The sequence below is a fragment of the Suncus etruscus genome, chromosome 20, assembly GCF_024139225.1.
Source record: "Suncus etruscus isolate mSunEtr1 chromosome 20, mSunEtr1.pri.cur, whole genome shotgun sequence".
In the NCBI taxonomy this organism is placed as follows: domain Eukaryota; kingdom Metazoa; phylum Chordata; class Mammalia; order Eulipotyphla; family Soricidae; genus Suncus; species Suncus etruscus.
The window spans coordinates 40,526,849-40,532,796 of record NC_064867.1 but is presented as its reverse complement, the minus strand read 5'-3'; positions in this window follow the sequence as shown (position 1 = coordinate 40,532,796).

Genomic DNA, 5,948 nt, shown 5'->3' with positions numbered 1-5,948 from the left:
GCCCCCACCTGCCCCTTGCTCCCCACAGAGCTACTGCAAGCCTGAGAGAAAAATCTTCAAGTCTTGTCGCTACCCTATGCAAGGACTTAGGTTTTATCTTTGGCACCATAAGCCCCCCTAAGTTGTGCCAAGAGCAGAACTGCTGGCTCTGGACCACCGTTGGCTGTGCCCACCTACGGCCCTGCAAAGTTCCAACTTCGTTAGATGATTCGAGGGCTTGTTAGAAATGCAGAATCTTGGGACAGAGAAATAGCACAGCAGTAGGGCGTTTGCCTTGCAGGCAGCTGGTCCGAATCCCGAGCCAGAAGTAACCCCTGAGCGCCTCTGGGTGTGACCCCCAAAACAAAACAAAACAAAACAAAAAAGTGAAAATACAGAATCTCAGATTGGGAAGGTAGCAAGAGAGGGTTACAGATCTTGTATGTGCTGACCATGACTTTAGTCCTGGTATCATATGATTCCTGAAACATCTTTAGGAACCAAGTTTAAAAGACCTGAATAGCTGTAGATCTGAATAGCTATGAAGACCCCTGAACTCTCCTGGCTGGGGCAGAGAGAGGGACCCCCAAAACACCACATCCCCAGTTCTCACATGAAAACACCATGTCAACTGACCATAAGTCCGCAGTAATGCCCCCACCTATGCCCACCACACACTCCCAGCACTAGCAGAAGCCCAGAATAAAACAGAAATGCAGAAGTTCTGATGTGTCCCTAGGCTGAAGAGGAACAGGGCTCTCTAGCAAGCTTTCAAGGTAGTTCCCAAGCAGGGTGGCCAGAGAGATACACACACACACACACACACACACACACACACACACACACACACACACACACACACACACACTGTGTTGGCCAGGCGGGGTCTGTTTAGAAAGAGCCAGAATGTGGGCCAAAAAAAATGTGCTTTCCCAGAGAGGAATTGCTGCTGTTGGTGCCCAGGGCGTGGTGTCCTCCCAGCCTGGCCCTCAGTCTCCATCTCCGACTGTCTATGGGCCAAGTGCAACCCTTCCTCTCTGGTGCCGACCTTGCAAGGGTGTCTGCTCTCAGTGTAGGAACAGTTCCTCCTCTTCTTCCCACTAGTGGGCCTTTCACATAGTAGCTGGGAGGTGGCAGGGGAGAGACTTCTAGACTCCTGAGATTCATTTTTACCTGCACTGCAAAAGCTCAAACATTTAGTAGCCTCCCAAAGTTTGCCAAGAAGTGAGGGTATGGAGACCCCTAGAGCAGCTAACCCATAGGGCTGGGGTCAGGAGTGGGGAGAGGTCTTCTGCCCTTCCCTAGCAGGGCAGAGGAAGGAGCAGGAGGAATGGCATAGGAAGTACCAGCCAGTGGTTCCAGTTCTGGGCAGTGGAGCCAGATTGGGGCCTGTCAGGGGCTACTATAATCTTCCAGGTTCCGGGAGCCAGTCAGGCCTTGCTTCCAGGAGCCAGAGAAGGAAGGATGGGCAGGATGGAAGGGCAGAGAAGCAGGATGTGGGGGGCTTTTAGCAGAGGCAGAATAAAACTCTAAACTCCATGCCTTGCGTGACCAGAGTGTTGCTGTTTGGAGTCTCCTGTTTGGTTTTTGGTTTTTTTTTTTTTGGTAGTTTTTGGGTCACACCCGGCAGTGCTCAGGGGTTACTCCTGGCTCCAGGCTCAGAAATTGCTCCTGGCAGGCACGGGGGACCATATGGGACGCTGGGATTCGAACCGATGACCTCCTGCATGAAAGGCAAACGCCTTACCTCCATGCTATCTCTCCAGCCCCTGGAGTCTCCTGTTTGGGAGGATGCCCAGGATTGCATGAGAATGGAGGGGCTCTCTATCAAAGAGAAGGGCTCACTCAGCCATAACTCTGGAGCAACCTGGGGTCTGCACCAAGGAGGCTGGAGCACACCCACAAAGCTCAGTTTAGCTCAGAGGATCTCCCACTTTCTTTTTGGTTTTTTTTTTGGATTTAATTTTTTTTAATTTTTTAATTTTTAATTATGAGAACAAGGATGCAAAGAAAGAGGACACGGTAAAGTTACAGTGGAAGGACAATCACCCATAACATAATTCTCAGAAGTCCCCTTGCTGATATCTTAACTTTGAACTTTCAGCCAAAGAACATTAAGATAAAACAGAATCCATGTTCAATTACTTTGTCCCTCAAGTCCCCAGATTGTAACACATTATAATATTTCTTAACAGCACACAAGGCAATCTAAAGCCATAAAACTTACGTAACTCCTTAAACATTACAGGCATAGTATTTTTTTACATTTCCATATACAGGCATATTAGCTTAAGTTAACCTCAAATTTTAAGTGGGTTCTTTTTAAGGATTAGAGTCAAAGGAGCACAGTAAAAACGGTGTTAGAGTGGCAATTGTTGTTTGCATAGGCCCACCAAAATATGAGAGGCATGGAAAGAAATAACCTTGGCCTAAATACAAAGAGACCCAACCCCTGAAGTTTCCTGGCACAAGATCAACTCTAGGCTCCAGGCAAGCTAGATCGTCCAATCCAAGACATTGTCTGTAGTGCCAACACACTTTTATTTTTCACACAGTCTCTGTTGTTGGTATCATGTTTCTGTATTAAAGATCCTGGAATCTGCATATCCTACATTGAAGTCAGGATGTGGAGCGTCCTCTCATTTCATCTCACAATCAAAGGGCAATGCAGGGAGCCCTGTCCTGTAAGCAGATCGTTGTTGTTGTTAAGTCTTCTCAGTGTTAAGGGAAGTCTCTTTTGAGCAGGTCGATGTCTGAGCAGTGTAGGGTCTTCCGTGGTAGAGGATTGCTTCCAGGTTATGTTATAGACCAGCCTGGATGTTTCATGGATGGCTTCCCTGGTTCAGGGGAGAATGGATTATGCCCTTTCTTCTGAGGTCTGTGCCAGATCGTTATGTCAATGTTCAGGGTGTAAGGTCCCTTTGCACTACAAGATTTGTGTGTTCCAATCTCTATTAGATAGGATCTTATTTGTATGTATAGTATTTTCCCATTTTAATGTGCCTATGCAAAAAAGAACCAATGCCACATGGTGTTATTGGCGCATATGGGGGCCATAAGAACAATTCCAACGATTCCCATGATATGGTTCAATCATAAGCATTAAACTGGGGGACTCTTTCACCAAAATTCCTTGTTAAACAGCTCAAAAAGAAAAGATAAAAAGTGGATAGAATCGTCACTGTATAAGACAACATTTAGTAAGAATTATAGCTGTCAGAGAAAGAACACAAAATATTCTAAAGAAATACGTGTCCATTTTATGTATCTTGAAACAGTTTGGGGTTGTTACACACAATGCACGGCTTTGGTCTGTGATTAGGATTGTACACTACTGAAGTTAAAAAGAGTAATGTAGGTTAGTGACGTTTGGGGGGGGTTAGAGAGTTAAGGAGTAAAAAAGAGCTTTGTAGGGGTGTGGGAAAGGGCAGAATACAAAATGAACATTCTGGATACGCAAAACATAACATAAGAATAAAGAATACTCTTAATACATGAAGTACCAGTCAAACACACCCAGAAATCCTGGCATGCGGAGTGTTCTGAGCCCAGCCATGCCTCTGTAGTTTTTGGATGCATAGGGAGGAATTTCTCACCCCCTCCCCCCAGGGACCGATCCCACTTTCTTTGGTGTTGACTTTTCTTTCCTACCAAGGGGCCAATGACTGATTCAATTTCAAGAGCTATGAAAGAACAAGAAAAGTGTGTCGTGATTCAAGTGAGAAAGAAGGCACAAATCTATCCACAGAGAGTGCTTAGAAATAGTGGAGCTGATGAAATAGGGGCGTTCAAATACACACAGATACAAACCTGATATAAAAATGGTACGCATCTTCATGGAACGGAGGGCAATGAGCAGGAAGAGATGGGAAATTTAATCAAATAGTTCAAACAAGAATCAAAGGACCATATGGAGAAGATAAAAATTAAAAAGAAATAATATAATAAAGGAGGGGGCCAGAGAGATAGGATAGAGGTAGGCCATTTGCCTTGCATGCAGCTGACCCAGGTTTGATCTGTGGCATCTCATATGGTCCCCTGAGCCTGCCAAGAGGAACTCCTGAGTGCAGTCAGATATGGCCCCAAAGCAAAACCAAAATTTTTATTTAGAGGCAGGAAGTGTTAGGCCTGCATGTTTGCAGCCCTAGGGAACGAAGGTTGGAAGAAAGGAAGGGAGAAGGAAGATAGGGAGGGAGGGAAGGAGGGAAGGAAGGAAGGAAGGAAGGAAGGAAGGAAGGAAGGAAGGAAGGAAGGAAGGAAGGAAGGAAGGAAGGAAGAAAAAATTATTCATAGGAAAAAAAGAAAACTCCAAAGAAAACTCCAAGCCCTTGCAATTTTCCACACTATTAAAAGAGAAAAAAAAATTCTATGCAAGGTCTTTTATTTTCTTTTTAAATATCTTTATTTAAACACCATGATTACAAACATGACTGTAGTTGGGTTTCAATCACAAAAAGAACACCCTCCTTCACCACTGCAACATTCCCACCACCAATGAATGCCCCTGTCTCCCTCCTCCCACACCCCCTGCCTGGATTGGAGACAGGCATTCTACTTCTCTCTCTCATTAACATTGTCATGGTTGTTGTTAGTGTTCTAACTGCACTCACCCCTTTTTGAGGTGAGTTTTATATATCATGAGCTGGTCCTTCCGGCCCTCATCTCTGGGCATATTACAATAATGTCTTTAATTTTTCTTAAAACCCAGAGATGAGTGAGACTATTCTGTGTTTATCTCTCTCCCTCTGACTTATCTCACTCAGCATAATAGATTCCGTGTACATCCATGGATAGGAAAATTTCATGACTTCATCTCTCCTGATGGCTGCATAATATTCCATTGTGTATATGTACCACAGATTCTTTAGCCATTCATCTGTTGATGGGAGGTCTTGGTTGAATGAATATAGGTGTGAGGAAGCCATTTTTGTTTTGGGATTTTGTGTTCCTAGGGTATATCCCTAGGAGTGGTATAGCTGGATCATATGGGAGCTCAATTTCCAGTTGTTTTTTTTTTTTTGAGGAATCTTCATATTATTTTTCATAAATGTTGGACTAGATGACATTCCCACCAGCAGTGAATAAAAGTTCCTTTCTCTCCACATTCCTGCCAGCACTTATTCTTCTTGTTCTTTGTGATGTGTGCCAGTCTCTGTGGCGTGAGATGGTACCTCATTGTTGTTTTGATTTTATGCAAGGTCTTTTAGAGAAGGGAAAGGCTGTTTTCCAATTTGTTTTATGAGGTCGCAATGCTCTGATCCTAAAAACTGACAAAGAAAATATGAAAAGCTACAGACATAAGCCCATCCCAATTCTAGACATAAAAAAAAAAAAAATCCTCAGCAAATGTGAGCAATTCTCCGCTAGCAATTAATGTAAGGGTGATATCAAGATAGGCTTATCTCAGGAATTCAAAGTTGGTTTAACACCAAATATGTGATTTATAAGATTAACAGGATGTGAACCATATAATGGTTCCCGTGTATGAAAAAAAAAAAAAGCTTTTGCCAAGTGCAATATTCTTTCATGATAAACCTTCTCATGAAACTAACAACAGAAGAAAACTTCCTCAACTGAAAGAAGGAAATACCAGCAAAAAAAATACCACATGTCTTGGCAAAACCCTATTTCAGTCCCATGGTTGAGTATCAAAGGCTGTCCTGAATGGAGACACCAAAGCATAGAAACATTTTACATATAATTTTTTAAATTAAAAAAATCTTTTTTATTTGGGGGGGTCACATCCAGCGGAGCTCAGGGGTTACTCCTAGTTCTGTGCTCAGAAATCACTCCTGGCAGGCACAGGAGACCATCTGGGATGCCGGGATTGGAACCACCATCTGTCCTGGCTTGGCTGCGTGCAAGGCAAACGCCCTTTGCTTGCTATTTCTCTGGCCCTTCATAACCTTTTTAATAAGATACTAAATTGTGAAAATGGTATTGATTTATTTCCCAGAGAGACAAGCCAA